The 20,217-nt window shown below is 41.5% G+C and overlaps 2 long non-coding RNA genes across 2 annotated transcripts in view; both read left to right on the top strand.

Annotated features, from left to right (window-relative positions):
• The window catches only part of LOC116283346 (uncharacterized), a 103,416-nt gene that overhangs the window by 55,334 nt on the left and 27,865 nt on the right, over positions 1-20,217 (top strand). The window lies entirely within an intron of this gene.
• Positions 8,232-13,653, top strand: LOC140701081 (uncharacterized). Its single transcript, XR_012079901.1, has 2 exons — positions 8,232-9,169; positions 12,516-13,653. It is a non-coding gene; the product is annotated as an uncharacterized lncRNA (long non-coding RNA).

The following is a 20,217-nucleotide window of genomic DNA, read 5'->3' as shown; positions in this document are numbered from 1 at the left end:
TACTTTTTAAGTGTATTTTATAGGTGTTTCTGTTATTTTTCACATTGATTAATGTGTATGCTTAATGAGCATACAGCATGACTCACTGGCGTAGCCTGTAATAAAATTAACACCTTTTTATATAAAAAGCACAGCCAATACTAAACATATCCTTTACTTTACTTAATACTGTAAATACAGAGATGAATAAGATGTATTTCCTGCCTTCATAGAGTTCACAGTCTAACAGGGAAAATAAAATGATGCAAACAGAGCTGCAATGCAAGAACCTGGTAAAATGTACAGCGATGGCACAGCAGGGGAGATTATCTGAGAGCTTAAAGGAGGTGTTTTCTTTAGAGAAGAGGGACTTTAAAACACAAAGTTTTGTGTATTACTTTGGTGCACTAACGACTTATCCTCACTGCTGATTTTCATCTTGATGTTATGCCCTTGGCTTTTATTAAGGGGCCTTATAAGAAATAAATTATATATATAATTGCTGTAGGAAAGTGGTTTAGAACATTGTTTTCTCCATCGTTTTTGTGAAATCGATACCCCACCCCCTTGCAAGTAGGGCCCCAGACTTGGGTGCCTTGCCCAAAGGTACATGGACAGAGAAGCCAGGTTGAATGTAGGGGTGACTCTCACTGGTCCTAGGGCCAAGGAAAAGGTGAAGACACCACGAAGCCAAGGGGACAGATGAGGAAGCTCACAGAAGAGTAAAAAGGTTTCACAAGGGTTGGAGGCAGAAATGAGAGCAGATTCCTCAGCTGAGCAGGTAACTGCAGCTGTTTTTGTGTGAGTGGTCACAGCCTTAGAGCAGATGGGAAGGGACCAGCTCAGTGCTTATGCTTCTTTGAGAATTTAGTATTAGGGAAAACCTTACACCCCTGAGAAAGTGTATGATTCTATCCGATAAGAAAATTACATAACTGACCATGTGTCATCTTTTACTTTTTTTTTTCATTTGTGGTAAATTACACGTAACAGAATTTCCCATCTTAACCATTTTTAAGTGTACAATTTAAGTAGTGCTAAGCAGACTCACGTTACTCTGCAGTGGATCTTCAGAACTTCTCATCTTGCAGAACTGAAACTTTGTAATCTCTGTGTAAACAGCAACTGCCCATCTCCCCCCGGCCCTGGCAACCACCATTCTACTTTCTGTTTCTATGATTTTGACTACTTTAGATACCTTATTATATTTTAGATAAGAGGAATTGTGCAATATTTGTCTTTTTGTGACTGACTTATTTCACTGAGCATCACGTCCTTAAGGTTCATCCATGCTGCAGCAGGTGCCAGAATTTCCTTTTTAAGGCTGAATAATGTTCCATTGTACAGATGTGTCCCATTTTGTTTATGGACATTTGGGTTGCTTTCACTTTTTGGCTGTTGTAAATAATTCTGTTGTGAACATGGATGTGAAAATATTTCTTTGAGACCCTGCTTTCAGTTCTTGTGGATGTATACCCAGAAGTGGGATTGCTGAGTCATATGTCTTCCATGGTGATATACCATTTTACATTTTTACCAACAGTGCATAAGGGTTCCAGTTTCTCTGCATCCTCATCAACACTTGTTTTCTCTTTTTTGGTTGCTTTTTTTGGTTTTTGGTTTTGGGGGGGTTTTGGATAGTAGTCATCCTGATAGATGTGAGGTGATCATCTCATTGTGGTTTGATTTACATTTCTCTGATGATTAGTAGCGTTGAGGATCTGAGTGTCTCTTCATATGCTTGTTGGCCATTTGTATATCATCTTTGGGGAAATGCCTGTTTAAGTCTTTTGCCCATTTTTAAATTAGGTTATCAGATCTTCGTTATTGTTTTGAGTTGTAGAAGTTCCTTATGTATTCTGAATATTAACCCTTTATCAGATTTATGATTTGCAAATGATTGCCTTTTCACTCAGATGGTTGTGTCCTTTGATGCACAGAAGTTTATTAGTTTGAAATAGTCCCATTTGTCTATTTTTGCTTTTGTTGCCTGTGCTTTTATTTGGCATTTCCAAGAAATCCAGTGTTATGACACTTTCCTCTATGCTTTTTTCCTAGGAGTTTTATAGTTTTAGGTCTTTAATCCATTTTGAGTTAAATTTTTTATGTGACATAAGGTAAGGGTCCAGTTTCATTGTTTTGCCTGTGAATTTTGTTTTCCCAGCACCATTTGGTGAAGAGACTGTTCCTTCCCCATTAAGTAGTCTTGGCCCTCTTGTTCAAGATCATTTGACCATTTACTAAAGGGTTTATTTCTGGACTCTGTTCTGTTCCATTGGTCTACATGTTTGTCTTTAATCCCCTTTTGCCTTTGATGGTCAGGAAGCCTTTGGGCTAAATTCAGGGTTCAACTATAACACTGATGTGGACCTTCATGGTCTGAAAGTTCATGTTCTTTTTCTTGCCTTGGCCTTGAACTTTTTCTCTTATTTAAGTTTTTCCTGGTCCAGATTCTTAATTCATATTTCTGTTTTATTATATGCTGTGATAAGTTCTTACTGTCAATTACCCTATTTCCTTCGTAGACAGAATGAAGCACATCAGTTACATTAATCTGTCAATCAGACACGGCGGCCACCAGAACATTTACGATCTCTCTGAAGACTTGTGGCCGCACATGTGAGACAGTGCGAGACAAGATCTGTGTCACAACATGGAGGCTCGGGTATTAAGCTCTAAGAGAGAGAAAAGAGAATGAGACAGAATGTCCAGGGCGGGTTGTACTCCAGCTGGACTTCAAAGGAATGTTGTTACTCTTTGAATTGATAACCTAGAGGTTAGAGAAGACAGAGCTTTCCCCTAAAGGGGAGAGCCTTGTAAGGATAAAAGGAGAGGCAAGACTGAACCTGACCTAGGCTGAAGGGTGTGGTTTGACGGGAGACTTGTGGGGTGGCTGAGACTGAGTAGGTAAAAGGGGGCCAGCTCATGAAGGAACTTTTCATACCAAAGTGAGGATTTGGATGGACTGTAATCTTTTTCACATGCTCACCAACCAGGGGAAATAAAGACAGTCTCATCCAGGATACAGTGCAGAGTTTTCATACTGGGGGTTTTGACCAGCATTTTTTTATGAAAGAGAAAATTTTACAACACTTTGCATATAACAAACGTTAAGTTTTGTGTCACGACACTTCTGTTTCAGTTGCATTTATGTGTGTGTGCATGCCGGGTCACAAAGTGAAATATTTTTCTTACTGAAAATTATGTAATCAAAAAGTTTGAAAAACACTAGAGAAGAAACCCTGTGATTCTGTTCAGATTTAAAATACTAGGAAGCAGAGGAGGGGATAGCTCAGTGGTAGAGCCTGTGCTGGGCATGCGCCAAGTCCTGGGTGCAATTCCCAGTACCTCCACTAAGAAACTGTAAATAAATAAATAAACCTAATTACCACCCCCACCCCAAATACTAGGAAGCCCTAACGTTGAGCCACCCCAGAGCACACCCCAGTCCTGTGAAGTTTCCAGGCTTCCCCCGTGCTCCAATCCCAGCTCCTCCCATCCCATGTCCTCCCAGCACAGAATATCCCAAGGTGCATTGGCTCCAGGACCCTTTGTTCAGCTTTACTCCCCATTTCTGTTGACTCCTTCAGTCTCTTCTCCTGAGCGTGAGTCCACGTAACGTAGTAGGAAGAGTGTATGTTTTGGACTCGGTTGGACCTGTGTTTGAAGCTAATTCACCATTTACTAACAGAGGTGTAAAGCCATTCTGAGCCTCAGTTACCTTTTCTGTAGAGATTGGGGGTAATTATACCCATCTCATAGGTTATAATGAAGATTTAAAAGAATATATATCCCCTCCTATTCTATATTCTACTTCTAGGAGTGTATTTATGTAAATACTTATATGCAAAGATTCATGTGCATGGATGGTTGATTGCAATCTTACTTACAGTACTAAAAATTTATAAACACTTAAATATCTAGGTGACTGATTTTTAAAATTGTGATATATATCAATAGAATGGAATACTATGCAGCTATTAAAAAGAATGAGATTGACCTAGATCCACTGATGTGGAAAGATATTGGCGGTACTGTTATTTGGGGGGAAAAAGTTGTAAAACCATGATCCTATTTTTAAAAATATGTAGTTTTTTGGACACACATAAAGAAATGCTATAGTCACATACGGATGGCTATAGTAGTTATCTCTGGAAGCCAGAATTACAAGGGACTTTAAATTTCTATTTTGTAAATTTTCCTATTTTTACAATAAGCATGTGTGAATTTTATCTTTGAAAAAAATCTAGCTGAATATACATATGTGCACATGTATGTGTTACCTAGCATAGTAATTCTAGGCATGTAGCTGAACCCTCTTGGTAGTTAGTGGTTGTTATGAGAATTCACTTTTAACATGGGTGTTCTTCATCTTCAAATTGAATCTTCCTGTAACAGTGGAACAACCACTGTGCCTAGGGTTTCTGTGTGAAAGTTCACCTTTTTTCCTTTCCTGATAGACTTGTTATTATGGCTGAGGCCTGTTCTCCCCTTCTCCTGATTATTAGCTTTAATCAGTGGGCTCAGGATACCCCTCACAGGATACGCCATCATTCATTTTAATTTCTAAAGTTGTAATAGCAGTTTAAGCCCCTCTTAAATATTCCAAAAATACTGAAGTTTGTACAATAAAAACTTAAAGTCCTCATTCTCAACCTCGCCCTTAAGTCCCACTCTCCAGAGATAGAGCTGGTTCAGGGTATGGTCTTCAAATTTTTTATGCATATGCAGACATGTTTATTTTTGTTATACAAATAAGACCATATCATATATACCAGTAAACGTCTTTCCATATCATAGGTTTAGGTCCTTTCTAAGAGCTGCGTAAGATTCCACCTCACAGGGATATCATAATTTATTTCACCATCCCCCTATTGGTATAATTTTTGTTACTGCCAACAGTGCTTTAAAAATATGTTTACATGTTTCTTTTCCCACTTTGGTGAGGGGATCTGTAGGATAAATTCGTGCAAGTGGAATTAGTATTGGTTAAAAGATATCTACATGGATAATTATTATCATGGTGCACAAATTTACACTCTAACCAGCAGTGAGTGTATGAATTTCTTTCCCCCTCACATACCTTCACCTGTGTTGAAACTATTATTATTATTGTTGTTATTATCTTAAAATTTTGTTAATCTGATATGTGAATAATAGGCCTCATTGTTTAATTTGAATTTCTTTCATTGAGTGAAGATGAACGTGTCTTTGTTGCCACCACCTGTTTGGAAATCTTGTGCACGTTCTGCACAAAATCCAACAGGAAGGCTAGCCTAGAGTTTGCAGTCCTGGTTGAATGGTGATAGATACATATTAGTGTGCTTAGAGACGTGGTCTGACATAGAGCATTGAGGAAGAGGAGACAGAGAAGACAGTGCAGTTTAGAGTGTTTATGGTTTCGTTTTGGACATCCGTGGCAGGGGTGAGGGACACGTTGGGCAGTGGCATATTTACATGTGTAGACATCAGTCACAGTGTGGCTGCTGATTCAGCATTCCTGAGCCCCTCTCTTGGCTGAAATAGGTCATCCACTCCCGTCCAGCTTTTCTCTAAACTGTGGAAATCTTGTCCGTCATTCTCAACGTACAGAAATCTGGCATGATATTGATTCAGCATAGGGAGGAGCCAGTGCCAGCTCATCAGGTCTGCGTCCATCGCCTGATGGTGCCTCGTATGCCTAAGGGATTTCTTGAAACTCTGTTTCAGAATCACTGCTTGAAATGGTCACTTTTCAGACCTCTGTCAAGAAACTTTTTAAGTGTGGGAAAATGTATGCAGGATCTTCAGTGCAAAAAGAGTGTTCAGATATTTTTGCAACCAGTTTTTTGATAATAACTCAGCCACTTTTACCTCCTTAGTTGTCATTGATGTACCCAATGAACTATAAAGTTTGTTCCAACACACATTATATCCCCCTTTCAGAACTAGTAGCCTTGACAGCAGTGGAGGCCTCCCTGAGCAGGAAATGTCACTAAGTTGGGGCAGATAGAGGGACGGGCCTCCATGTGCGTTGTAACAGAGCCCCGGGTGAGGAACAGACAGACATCTCTGTCTCGTTCGCCACTTAGGACACCCTTGCTGGTTTCTCCATCTCACAATCCAGAGATTCCTATTTGTGAAAGAACACGATTCTTTCTGACACTCAAGGTCTCCAAAAAACAGTTCGACCTCACGCAGTTTTCAGTTGAGGAAGTTTCCCTGATTCTTTTGGCAGCTTCCTAGGTCGGCCCCATGGTTCTCATCGTTTTTTATACCTATGAGCTTTTCCCCTACGGACTTCACCTCTTGGAATCTCGTGTCTTCTAGGCACTCTGCATTCACACGTAGTTCAGTATTTCTCTTCTTTTTCAATCAAAGAAATATGTATAGGACTGCTCATAGAGCTTCTGGTCAACCTGTGGCAACCAGTGTCACCTAATCAGCCTACATAAGCTCAGTAATCAGCAAGGGAAGGTAAGATGTTAGTACTTTTGTGGGTAAACATGATCTTACCCTCCCTTCCCCTCACAGTAGTTATCTTCTTTAGATTCCTAAAAAGGGAAGGGCTCTGGACTTAAGTGATCCCTTCTAAATGATGCAGATTTCCTTTACCCCAGCCCTCTGACTTTCCTAATTAGTTTGTGGCTTGTCATGAAAAAGGGTAAGTGGTTCAAGATCATCTACCTCACTCCTCCCACCTGAGGAAGGACATTTCGTGTTCACATTTGGCTGATGACAGGAGCCCTGAGTCAAAAGTTTTATGCAGAGAACAGTCTAGGAAACGAGTTGCCTGGTTGCTGGGGCTGCAGTACATGGAGTTCCCTGCTTGGGATCAGGCTGTTAAGACCACATGAGGATGAGATGCTATAAAAGTGTCTGCCTTTTCAATTTAGTTTTACCAGACTACATAAATCCACTGACAGTTTCTGTAAACAGTTCTTCTCAACATTAAATAAAATTTAAAAATAATTAACACCTGGTTTGCTTTTTAAAATTTTTGACATGTGAGGTTGGGCAGGGGGAGGGTGTAGATCTGGGGGCTGCAGAAGGCATTCCAACATAAGGGGAAAGAACACAAGTTTTTCATCATCTGACATATTTGACTTTGAACCCTGGCTTCCCCAAATATTTGGCTATTGTGACCTCAGGAAAGCTACTTTTAAGTCTTGACTCACTTATAGGTGAGTGGGAATGCTACTGCCTTGCAGTCTTGATGTGGACAAGTAAGCACAGCAGAGTGCCTGGCACAGGGTCCCAGCCCTCTTCTTATGTCACAATACATCGGAGCCTTCTATTCCATCAGTATTTAAGGGAGCCCTGGATGCTACGTGGTGATCCCAGCCCTCAGGAAGGGACAGTCCATGGGGGAGGAGGAGCTAGAAGACAGATAATCATATTTCACCCACAGAAGCAAATCCCCGCCTGAGTCATTGCCACCTAGCAGACCCCTGAGGAAGGCGAGCACAGGCTCAGCGGTCGGAGCTCCCACCCAGTCTTCAGGCTTTACTCACCCAGTTCCACTGCCCCTAGTCCCAGCATCCCCTAGCGGGAAGGCGAAGCCGCTCCTCCCCAGGTGAGCAGAAGGGCACGGTCAGAGGAGGCCGAGGGCTTTGCCCATGCTCCTGCCACTGACCAGTGCCTCCTGTTTCTGGAGTTTCTCTCAGAGCTGAAGCTTAGGAGCCAGAGACCTAAGTCAGGGTGCTGTTGTCTTTCTGAGATAACTGCTCCTTCCTGCTTTCTCCCCGACCTCCTCCGGGAGAGGGGAGCACCACACCTAGTCCACAGCCGCCGTGGACCCTGCTCTGATGGGGGTTCTTGAGTCTCCAGGTCTGACTGCTCAGGCTGCTTGGTAAAAGTTGAGCTCTCGGGCCCCCTTGGTGACCTGCCCAGCCAAGGACCTTGCATGGCTGTGGGACGCAAAGAAAAGGACCTTCAGCAGGAGGTGTTGAAAACACAGATAAGAAACGAGTGGCTTGTGGGAGCAAAGACTTCAGGCTGATTGTGATCTGAGAAGCTGAGACAAAACAGTGCCAGGTGTTTCTAAATTGTTAGAACACTTGTAGAAGATGGCAAAAGAAGAAAGCTCTTCTTTGACCTGGCCCTCCCACAGGAAGGCAGTGTGGTAGAGTGGGGAAGCGCAAGAGCTTTGGTGTCAGGTAGGCCAGCCCCCTTTCTGGTTATTTGTCTTGGGACACGTGACTTCGTAGTGACAGCGGAGCCAGGACTGTTCTCGTGGTTCTTGCTGTTCCTGCGTTTTGAGGTTTTACCGTGTGCCAGGCACGCCAGGTGCTTCATAGCTGTTACCTCCCGATAGCCCTATGAGTGGTAACTCTTATGATCTATCAATTTTATAGATGAGAATTCTGAGACGCACAAGTTACATGCCCACAGGTGGAGCCAGTGTCACCATCCTCTCATCTAACCTCTCTCGACTTTCATTTCTTACCTGCAAAATGGGAATTTTAAAAATACTGTCTCATAGAGTTACAAAAATAATGACTAATTCCCATCACGTCTGTGGTGTATAGGATTCAGTAACTGTACACTTTCCTCCGTGAGAATGAGTCCTAATGAAATAACAAAAGGGGAGAAAAAACCTTACGCGTATCCTTAAGGATATAGCCCGGAAGCCAGCTTCGTGTCCAACAGCAGGAAAAGGTTTAGCTCTTCATGACAGAATGTTACACAGACACGAACATTCTTATGAAAACAATATAAAGTAGGAAGTTTTACAAAATTGTGTCAGACTAATAAAGAATATACAGAATAGTATATGCATGTTGAGTACAACTATATGAAGTGTAGACAAGGGTTTGGAAGCGAAATATAATCATTAAAAGTTGTTAGACATAGGTTAATTCATGTTGTTATCTGCTGCCTTCCAATTAAAAAAAACAGCCACCAAAACAGCGCCAGGCGCTACACATAACAGCTGCTGGCAGCGCGATCAGGGTAAGCCCCGCAGGCCTCAGATGCGCAAAGGACACCAGTCCTTTTCACCGCACCAGCATATTCAGAGAGTGGGCCCTACCAGTAACCTCATTTTGTTATCGTCCTAAGACTGTGGCACATCTTCGGGGAAAAAAAAATCCTGAAGAAAATTTTTGGCTTCAGTAGACGTTCTGCATGCCAGTCCACCTGTTGTTGCGCTCTGTGACTCCAGTGAAGTTTCATGGCCCAACGATTGGAAGCAGGCTTTACTAGCAAGGTAGGAACGCTTCCTTTAAAGGCCTTTTCCCCTTAGTAACATGCAGATTTTCTTTAAACTAGAAAAGGGTGGTGCTACAGCACTTAACCTCCAAGGAGATTATTTCATAAAATATTGATTTTTTTGCAGATAAAGTAGATAGTTCATGAATAGAAGATGTAAGCGTAAGCAAAAATTCTTTCGGTCTCTCAGTTTATCAACACCAAAAATAATGAATTCACCTTACCAGCCAAGGCTGCCTGTATCTTCTGCACCTGCTGGGAAGCAGGCAGACCTGGAATATTACTCTTCCTTAGTGTAATAATTCCAAAAGCAGATGTGGCAAAAACAGACTAAGCTGGATTGCACAGCCTTTTCCTGTAGGCTCTGAAGGCAGAGCTATATGGGCTTTGTTGGAATTTTTGGACTTTTTCTGCCTCTATACTTCCCAAGCTATAACCGGGCCTTTTCCCAAAATCAGCCTCATCTTACTGAGCTATTGCTCAACACGGTTCACTAGGTATTGCTGTCTTGTGAAAACCAGTAGCAACAGCACGTCACCAAACGTGATACAGCAGCACCAACCTCCTGCCACCCTCCCCGTCTTATCCATGCTCTCTCGTCACTCTTGACCTCACTCTGCAGCCGACCTTACTCTCTCCTGCGGTTAGAATAGCCTGGTGTGGTAGGAAAGCAATGAGAGTCCAGAAGCAGGTTAGTTCACTTGCTGTCACTAACGGAGCTATCTTGAGCAAGTCAGTGATTCAGTGTTTGCTTCCTTGATTGTGGATACAGAATGTTGACAGAGGTGAGGATCGGAGGTGAAAGTGAAAGTACTTTAAAAATAAGTGCAATGCCACATAATGAAGGTATCATTACACACCCACGGGGATGGCTGTAATCAAAGACAGATAATCACAAATGTTGGCAAGGATGTGGAGAAATCAGGAGCCTGGTGTATTGCTGGTAGGATTGTAAAATGGTGCAGCTGCTTTGGAAAACAGTCTGGCAGTGCCTCAAACGGTTAAACATAGAGTTAGCATATGACCCAGTAGTTCCACTCCCAGGTATGTACCCAGGAGAAATGAAAACCGACGACATCTACACAAAAACCTGTACACGGAGTGGGAGGGTGTAGCTCAAGTGCTAAATAAAGCACATGCTTAACATGCACGAGGTCCTGGGTTCAATTCCCAGTACCTCCTCTAAAAATAAATAAATAAATAAACCTAATTATCTCCCCCCCAAAAAAAGATAAATAAAAAAATAAAATACTGCACTCTGTTGCTTCACTTCTTAAAAAAAAGGGAATTAAAATTGTAAAACAAACTTGTACATGAATGTTCGTAACAGCATTATTCATGATAGCCAAGAAGAGCAGGAAAAAATCAAGTGTCCATCACCTGATGTGTGGATAAATAAAATATGATCTATCCGTACAATTAAATATTATTCAAAAATAAAAGGGAATGAAGTAATGATTCATGCTATAATGTGGATGAGCCTTGAAAACATATGCTAAGTGAAAAAAACTAGCCACAAAAGGTCACACATTGTGATTCCATTTATTCGAAATATCCAGAATAGGCAAATCTGTAGAACTGAAAAGTAGATTAATTGTTAGGAGGGCTGGGAGTTGGGGAAGGAAGGGGTATTGGCTGCTAATGAGTCCAGTGTTTCTTCTTGGGGTGATGAAATTGTTCTAAAATTGATTTATTGTTATACTCTGTGAATATATTAGAAACCATGAAGTTTTGCACTTTAAATAAGTAAATTGTATGGCATGTGAATTTTATCTCAATCCGGCTATTACGGAGGGAAAATTAGGTGCAATGTGAACGCTATTAATAATATCGCTACTGTTTTTTCTGCAAACGACCGACAGAGCTGACCTCTGCTAAGGTGCAGTTCAGGGTTTGATTAACTTATTACCATCATCTATGAAATCAAGATGCTTCTTCTAAATGAAGATTCTCACAGTCTGCTGACCAGGCCCCAGATGTCATTGTCCGCACTTCCATGAACACCAAAAACACCAGTGTTCAGATTTGGAAGATGGGTGTCAGTTACTTGCAGTAAAATCCCAGAAGGAAGAGAGGGGCACTCTTTTAATCCTTAGGAACCAAATGTTTATGGGAAAGGGAGTAGGGGAACTGATAAATCATCATGTGCTTGGCGGTATTCTTGAAGCAGGAATCAAAAATAGTCAAGCAAAGAGTCCAGCCCCAAGAGCTTTCAATACTTTTGGATTCTCTTAAGAAATGCTGCACCGTCAGCGCCCTTGATGGTACAAAGGATGACACTGAGTGAATAAGCAGTGACAGGACTCTGAGTCAAGCAAGTATTCAGAAGGCTGGGACTCTGAATGTGAAGACAACTTAGGAATATTTTAAATCAGCTTGTCTTGCCTGTATTTTGCCTTTTATGTATGCAAAAGAATGATAGATATTTAAAAAATCTAAGTCTGAAAGAGCAGCTTCATAAAGTATAAAATGAAAATTGGAAGTGATAAGAAAGCATCATCTCATAGTTTGTTGGCCCTTTTTCTTTCTAAGTTCTACAGCATATAAAGCTGCATCTTAGAGTCAGAGGTCTTATACCTGATAATATTTGGTCCTTACTAAAGGTAGTTCTTAAGGGTGGCAGGAACTTCTGCATTGAAAGTGACATCTTTGGTTGTTTCATTGAAAAATATTATAGTGAGTCCAGGCCTGTGGGGCCAGGCCCAGCCCTGCCTATCTGATCATTCATTAAAAAAAAAAAGGAAGGAAAAAAATACTTAATATAATTCTTGCTTCTCAAGATTGAAATTGACACTTGCTCTAAGACTTTCATAGAATTTTTGTTGGTAAAATGAATCGTGTGCTATTTATTGCCCCCTTACTCTGTGCCAGGCACTGGCTATGTGCTTTTCCTGCATTTTCTCATTGACACCTAACAACAATGAGATGAAGTATTTTCTATTTTATAGAAAAAGAAACTGAGGTCAGGAAATATGAAATACCTCTCCCAGAGTCCTTCAGCAACTACATGACAGAGCCAGGACCTGAATCCATCTGACTCTTGACTGCTCTACCAGAACAGCTTTATGGCTGATACTAAATTGAGTCTTAGAATCACAGCCAATTAAACAAATGCAAAGGGAAATAGGAAAAGGAAGATGGATGTAGAAGTTATGTGGTAGTTGCAGACTTCTGGGCATTCTCTAATTACCCTAATGGTCAGCTCAGTCAGCTCTGCATTTTCCAGGTTACTGGAAGGAGGTCGGAGCAAAGACGAGTGAGAATCCGTAGTTGCATGTTCCAACCTCCTCCTCCGGTAAATTCTGCTGATTAGCTGTAAAACTAATTAAGCTTTTGTCTCCCAGTTTATTCTCCAAGCATTCTGGTTTTGCTTTTGTGTGCTGAAATACCTGTGGAGAGAACTACAAAGGATTTGAGATGCAGAGCCAGAACAAGGATATTCTGTACCAGAATCCCAAAACACAGAACTTCAGAGCTAAAAAGGATCTCTGAGATGGACACACACTGAAGCCACCTATGAAGCTTTTCCCAGACCTGTTGAGTGAGAATCTCAAGGGAGTTGGTACAAGAAGTAGGTTCTCCGTGGTTCTCAAAATAAGCTTCCTGGACCGGCAGCATCAGCATCACTTGGTAACTTGTTAGAAATACAGATTCCTGGGCCCCACCCCAAACCTCTGGACCAGGGACCCTGGGGATGCAGCCCTGCCATCTGTGCTTGACAAAGCCTTCCAGTAGTTCCTGAACACTGTGGAAGTTTGAGAACCACTGAACGAAAGCAAAAATTTGGCTAGAATCCTAAGGTTATTCCTCCTTTTTGGAAGCACATCATAGTTCTGTTTCAAATTCAATTTTAAAATATTTATTTTCATATTTTATACATGGAATCTCTTTTAGCATTTCTAGTATTTAACAGCACAAGAATCCTAGCCCAGAATCTGATCCTGTTCTGTCTTCTCCTCAGCAGTGGACATCACCTAAAAATGCCTTTCCTTAAGAAGTCTGTCAGATTGAAGTGTTGTCTGCATTAAATTGAAGGGTATTTGATGGCAGAAAACACCTTGATCCAAGTAATTCTGAAGTGTATCCACCTCAGTAATGCACAAATTGATATAGGCAATCACTAAAGCTATTCTAGAAGTCTCCTTGGGACATTCATTTTACTGTATAGGTATTTTGTTAATACAGTTGTTAAAAATCACTTTTCCAATTTATTGTCTCAAAAAAAAATAGTGAAAAGTTGCTATAGCCAATGGTGAAAGGGGGGAGACACTTTTCTGGCTCCTAAATATCTTTCGTCAATTTAATTTTTGAAATCCTTTTTTCCCCTGCTAATATTTTGATTTGATACTTTGTCTGGGGAAAGTGAAAATTTTCTTTAGGTCAGCATTTCTCAGATGCTACAAGATGTCAAGATGTTTCTCAAAGCAAAGATTCTGAATTAATTATACTGGCAGAATGCTGTATTAAAAAAAAATAGATTCACTTCACAACTTCATTGAGTTTTTAATATGGTAACATTACTGTGACTCTCCACGGGGGGTATGTAGTACACAGCACTTGCCAAATTTTTTTAATAAAAAATTTGGGGAACAAATTAATAAAGCATTATTTCCAAGGACCTTCTGCATTGACATGGAAATATTTGTTATGTAGAATCACTCTTTGTAATGGTAATTTATGCAAAGATGTTTTGCCTATAAATCCTTTTGATGATTACCTTAGTTAGTAAAATAATCCTACTAACTGATTTTTGGTTGTCCTCAAACTAAAATGTAGTTCCTGGGTATATGAAATGTGTGTCTACATGCACCTCTGCTGTAAGTAATTCTTTTCATGGTTTACAAAAACGTTGCTTCTGGAATAGAATGTGTTTTAAGCAATTTAATAAATAATAAAACGAGCATGACAGATATTGTTCAAATTAAAATCTATGTTTAAAAACTTTTTTATTTTTGATAAAAGAGAAGTCCCGTTGACATTTTGACCTTACTGTGATTTCAGTTATTAATGTTTTCTCCATGAATATTTATTGAACATGATGTTAAATAATGTTTTGCTCAATAACTAAAGCATTAAAAGGAAATACTAATTTTCTATTGCTGCATAACAAAAATTATCACAGAGGCTTCAAACAACACCCACATATCCAGTTCTAGTTCTGCAGGGTTGAATCTGTCTAGGCATAGCTGAGTTCTCTGCTCACCGTTTCACGAAGCTGAAATCCAGATGTTGACCTAAGTGAACTCTGGTCTGGAGGATCTGATCCATTTCCTTGAGGCTGTATAACCTGTTTCCTTGCCGACTGGCAGTAGGGTGTTGCTCTCTGGTCCCAAAGGCTGCTTTCAGGTCCTTTCAACAGCGCCCCCTCCACCGTCAGGCCAGCAAGGACACGTCCAGTCTTTCTTGTGCCTGGACTCTCTGACTTCCTCTTCTGCCGCCAGCCAGAGAAAACTTTCTGCTTTTTATGCTTTGATGTGACTAGGTAATCTCCCTTAAAGTCAGCTATGTTGTCTAATGTAACCTAGTCACGGGGTAATACCACATTCAAAGGGGAGGGGATTCCACAAGGATGAGGGTCACGTGAGGTCAGCTTAGAATTCTGCCTCCCACAAAGTGTAAGACACATCCCAGTTCTCCCAAGTTTAAAAACTGCCCAGGAGGTTGATACACAAATACGAGCAGAATATAAATATGAAAATGAACGCTACAACTAGTGCTGCAGTAGTTTGAAAAAGGGTGGCATCAGTGGATTCAGTTGGTTAGAAAAGTCACATAGAGTTTCTTAAAAACTTGTACAAGGCCCTGAGGCGTGATCATAGCAGCGGCTAACATTTGTTGCGGTATAAGCCCCGGGCACTGTGCTATTTACATGAATTATATCATTTTATCTTTACAAAAATCCTGTAATTTTTCCCATTTTACAGTTGAGGAAACGGAAATCTAGAGCAGTGAAAGTGCTGGCCGGTGGCAGAGCCAGGAGAGGCACCCAGCCAGTGTCCTCCTCACTCTCCAGGGTCACAAGCCTTTGTTAGGTTGGTCCCCTGTGCCAGGCGCTTTGCTCAGTGCTGCTGAAACCAAAGTAAGGGACAGTTCCCGCCTCGGACTTCACCATGAGAGAGGGTCAGGGAAATAAGGCATTCCCTAGAGTATGTAACATGCGGTAACAGTACAGTGGCTTCACAAAACAAGGAGTCATCAGCTCTGCTTCAGTGGGTCACCAAAGGCTTCTCAGAGGAGGTGACACCTGAGCTGGGTCTCAAGAGTAAATAGTTCTGCAGGAGCATGCGGAGGGTTGGATGGACAAGGAGAAATTCCAGATATGGGCAAAGGCAAGGAAGAGTGAAACCATGTGACCTGTTTACAAAAATGCTAGTGTATCCGGGTGACTCTGTGTGATGGGATCCTGGGTGACTGGAAGAGATAAGAGATGAGGCTGGAAAAGAAGCTACGGACTTGCACGACATGATGGCCAGTTTGGGTTTATCCCACAGGCAGGGAATCCACTGAGTTGTTTCAAGCAGGAGAATAACATGAACAGAATTGTAACCCTAAAAAATAATTTGAGCATTCATGTGGAGGATGTATTTTGGGAGGAACAAGAGTCGATAGAGGTGGAACAGGGTACCAGTTAGAAGACCAGCATCACAGCCTAGAAGAGTGACATCAAGGGCCTGAGGTGGGAGGCCAAGCAGACGATGTGAAGGGACGATGGATAGAGGAGATCTGATGATTCATTAGATGTAAGACATGAGCAAGAAAAAGATTTGGAATGACTCCTGGGTCAGATTTAACTTGTCGTTTGCATAATGGTATCACCGACTCACATAAGGAAAATTCAGTATTGGCCAAACTAAGGTTGCATTATGTGTATCACATCCAAGTTTGTAAAGACATCCAAACACATGTGCAGACGTTGCAGTGTTGCAATGGGCACGTGCGCAACATACCTGTGGAGTGACTCCTAGGAGGAAAACCAGGAGGGAATGGTGAAAGAGATCTTCTGTAGAGCTTCTAGAGAGCCATAAATGGGGGCAGCTGGAGAGCACATGGAATCCAGATGAAGATAATGTGGTATTTAACAATGTGGCTTTCCAGTGGTGCAGTCAGCACAGAGTGATGCAGGACTGCCCAGGAGGTGAGCAGACTGTCACCGCGAGGCCTTCCCAGAGCACATTACCTTGGTCAGTTCGCTGTTCACTGTGATCCTGACACTCTTCCTCAGGCTCAGAATTTTTTTTTTTTAACAGAGGGACTGGGGATTGAACCCAGGACCTTATGCATGCTAAGCATGCACTCTACCACTGAGCTATACCCACTCCCCTTTTTTAGTTAAATAAAAAATTTTTTTAGAAATTTGATTAATTTTGTTGTCATTATTATTGTTGGAGCGGATGGGGCTCATTTTCTCAGCAGTGGCCTCACATTAACCAAGCTCCCAGAGACTCATTGCTCACACATATGCACACACCTGGAGGCCGTGTGTTGATCTGCAGGAGGAACTACACTTGGCAGCCTGGCTGGCTGACCAGGGCCCCTCCTATGGGAAACCCAACTGGTAGGAAATTGCTCTGGGATCACGAAGTGGTGAAGGGGATGGTTGGGTGATTCCAGTTTTCTCTAGTGTCAGAGCCATTGTCCGTGGATGACCAGAATGTTTTACATATATATTGTGCTTATAAACATACACCTAAAACAAAGTACAATGTTAATTAAAATACTGAAAACACTGCCAATAACAATCATAGCTAAAGAACAGTGGTATATCATGTTTTCCTCTTTTTCATCCCCCACAGCCGTCAGTCATCAAGTCTTGTTGTGTTTTCTTCAATGTGACTATTCAGCTGGCATTTCTTTTTGGTACTCTGTCACCATCCCAGCCCTGGCTTTGCAGATTCCATCTAACCCCATTGCCTCAGCTTCTCACCTGGACTCTTGGCCTTTGGTTTCTCCTTCCTCTAACGCAGTTTATCCTCAGCCCGAGGTTAACTTCCCCTGAACGTGGATTTCATCAAGCCATCCCACTGCCCCAAATGCACACCTCCTTGGGCCCCTCGTATTCCTAGAACAAGGTGCACGCACAGTCCTTGGCCAGATTTTCCAGGACTTTTAAATCTTAAGTATCCCTCCTAGTCTTACCTCTCTGACTCTATTCTACAGCGGTAACTGTGGGCTGCCCTTGAGACCTGGAAAGTTGTCACCCATGATTTACCTGGTTCAAGCTCTACACAATGGATGTAACCAAGAGTAAATCAGAGAACGCCTTCTCTGTAAATGGGTGCCTGAAGAGTTTGGGGCAGCCCAGCAGGCCAGTCAGGACCTGGGAGGCAGATCAGGGAAGCGGGATTTAAAAGAGATTGTAACTCAACAAGCAGGAGCAAACAGTGAACCTGGTTTAGAGAAAAAGCGTGACTAGAAGGGCAGACGGTGGGGAGGCTGCGGCTCAGCGGTAGAGCACATGCTTAGCACGCACGAGGTCCTGGTTCCAATCTCCAGGACCTCCATCAAATAAACAAATACGTCTAATTATCTCCCCCCAACCAAAAAAAAGAAGGGAGAGGAAAGGGAACCTGAGGAAGCAGACAGCACCCATCCGCTAGGTCAGCCAGAACGTTCTTCCTCGTCCACAGGTAAAACACGATCATCTCAGCACGATGAATGGTCAGTCTGGCGCGCCCACCCTGGTTCACTTAGTACATTTAGTAGAATGAGCACACTCCTTAAAATTCCAACTGATAGGCTAACCTAGCCTGTTTTCTTTTCTCAGATCTCTTAGGAAGATATGTTCCTGACATAAGCATTAAGTCTTGAAGAATAAGGAATAGAATTCTGAGAGAAACTCAGAATAGTGGGGAGGAGGGGCGCAGAGGAGGACTGCTCTCTCCATCAATAAGCATTTATTAAGCACTTACTATATGCCTCAGGTTGTATGAGGTGCTGTGGAGGCTATAAAAGCTACGTAATGAGGAGCTTAATGCCTTCTCAGAACCCATATTTTACTATAAAAAATAACCAGAAGCAAGAAACATAAAAGGATATGTAGCTAAGCTGCTAAGCTGGTGCGTAGAGATCAGCGGTATTTACGTACAAGCTGAGTGATGGGCTTCTGGAAGCCATAGCAGAGAAAACAGCAGGTCAGGAGGGAAAAAAGAAAAAAATTATAGCTTGAAAGGAATAGGCAGACGGGGGCTAGTAAGTTCAGTAACAGATTCCCAGAAGGATTTATCCTTTCTTTTCTTTTTTTTCCCTAGAGGTTTATTCTTTGCAAAACACTTTTATGTGTATTAATCTCATTTTAGCCTTAACACAATCCAGCAAGGGAGGCAAGGTGAGGATTATAAAGGGGGAAGGATTTGAGAGAGATTTATGATGTACAAACAGCAGGATTTTATGACCAATTAATCTGGTTGAGGAGATGGGATGACCCACCACCACTCACTCACTGAAGCACTCATACAGCAAATCCTGCTTGAGGGTCTATGTTGTGCCCCATCTATGCACTGGTGCTAGGTTTCCAGATTCCCAGCTGGGGCTACCATGCAGATCATGGAGCCACCGCCTGCGACAGGAAACCGCGGAGGAAGAGCCCCTGCTGCTGATTGTCTGGATTTCCACCCTGTGAACTCGGGCTCCCTAGAGACAACCAGGTGCAGTTGACAAGTAGGTAATTTTTCAAGAAAGTTTGGCTTTTTCAGGGAAGAGTTCTGGGATATGAAATAGATTTGGAAATGATTAGCCTGTAGGTGAGAGTTAAAATGAGAGTTAGATGATCCAGAGAGGTCCTGGTTAAGACATTTAACAATTCTGAGCTTCAGTTTCTCTCTGAGAAGTGAAGATAATATCTGTATCACGGGACTATCTTAGATCAAATGAACATGAGTGGGCCTAGAAAACAGCAAAGCATTATATAAACTGAAAATCGTATTCCTGATACTTCATCACAACAGTATCAGCATCTTCTCTAAGCCAGCAGCCTAGCAAATTCCTCAAAGACCAAAATTTTGCACTAATATTTCCCTGTTATCTCACTGTCATCACACCCCCAGGCAGCAGTCAAGAGCTAAATAGGAATAGATCTTGATAGCTGAGCTTTGAATAGAAATCAAGAATATTGGATTAATTCATAAGTGTGTTATAGATGTGAAAGGCATGTGTGATCAGGAGCCGAGAGGCAGGAAGGTAAATGCAAAGCAGAGTGACTGTGCTCTTGTCGGGCTTGATTGCTAAAAGCACAACGAATGCAAGATTAATGGACAAAAAATACTTTCACATGTTCTGACCATTGAAAAGTGAGGAGGAGGGGGAATTTAGAGAAATTTGAGAGAAAAATTCAAGTTATGATCAGGAAAGCCCCTGATTGTCAAAATGAAAGATGGGGGGAAGGCCAGGATACCTTTAGAAAAATATTCAAAGCTAAATTGGGGGACACTAAATTTAGGAGCACTGTTTTTTAATTTCATTATTTTTAATTGAACTACAGTTGATTTACAATGTTGTGTTGGTTTCAGGTGCACAGCAAAGTAGTTTATTTAATCTATTGTTTTCCTGATTCTTTTTCATTATAGGTTATTACAGGATATTGAATATAGTTCCTGTGCTACTCAGTATGCCCTTGCTGTTTATTTTATATACAATAGTGTGTATATGTTAATCCCAAACTCCTAATTTATCTTTCCCCTCACTTTCCCCTTCGGTATCATAAATTTGTTTTCTGTCTGTGAGTCTGTTTATATTTTATAAATAAGTTCATTTGTATCTTTTTTTTAGATTCCACACATAAGTGATATCATGTGTTTGTCTTTCTCTGTCTGAGTTATTTCACTTAGTATGATAATCTCCAGGTCCATCCATGTTGCTGCAAATGGCATAATTTTATTCTTTTTTATGGCTGAGTAATATTCCATTGTGTATATATACCACATGTTTTTTATCCAGTCATCTGTCAGTAGACATTTAGGTTGCTCCATGTCTTGGTGATTGTAAATAGTGCTGCTGTGAACATTGGGTGCATGTATTTTTTTGATTAGAGTTTTCTCCAGATACATGCCC

This window comes from Vicugna pacos, chromosome 14, assembly GCF_048564905.1.
Source record: "Vicugna pacos chromosome 14, VicPac4, whole genome shotgun sequence".
Classification (NCBI taxonomy): domain Eukaryota; kingdom Metazoa; phylum Chordata; class Mammalia; order Artiodactyla; family Camelidae; genus Vicugna; species Vicugna pacos.
This window is presented reverse-complemented; position numbering and strand designations above follow the sequence as displayed.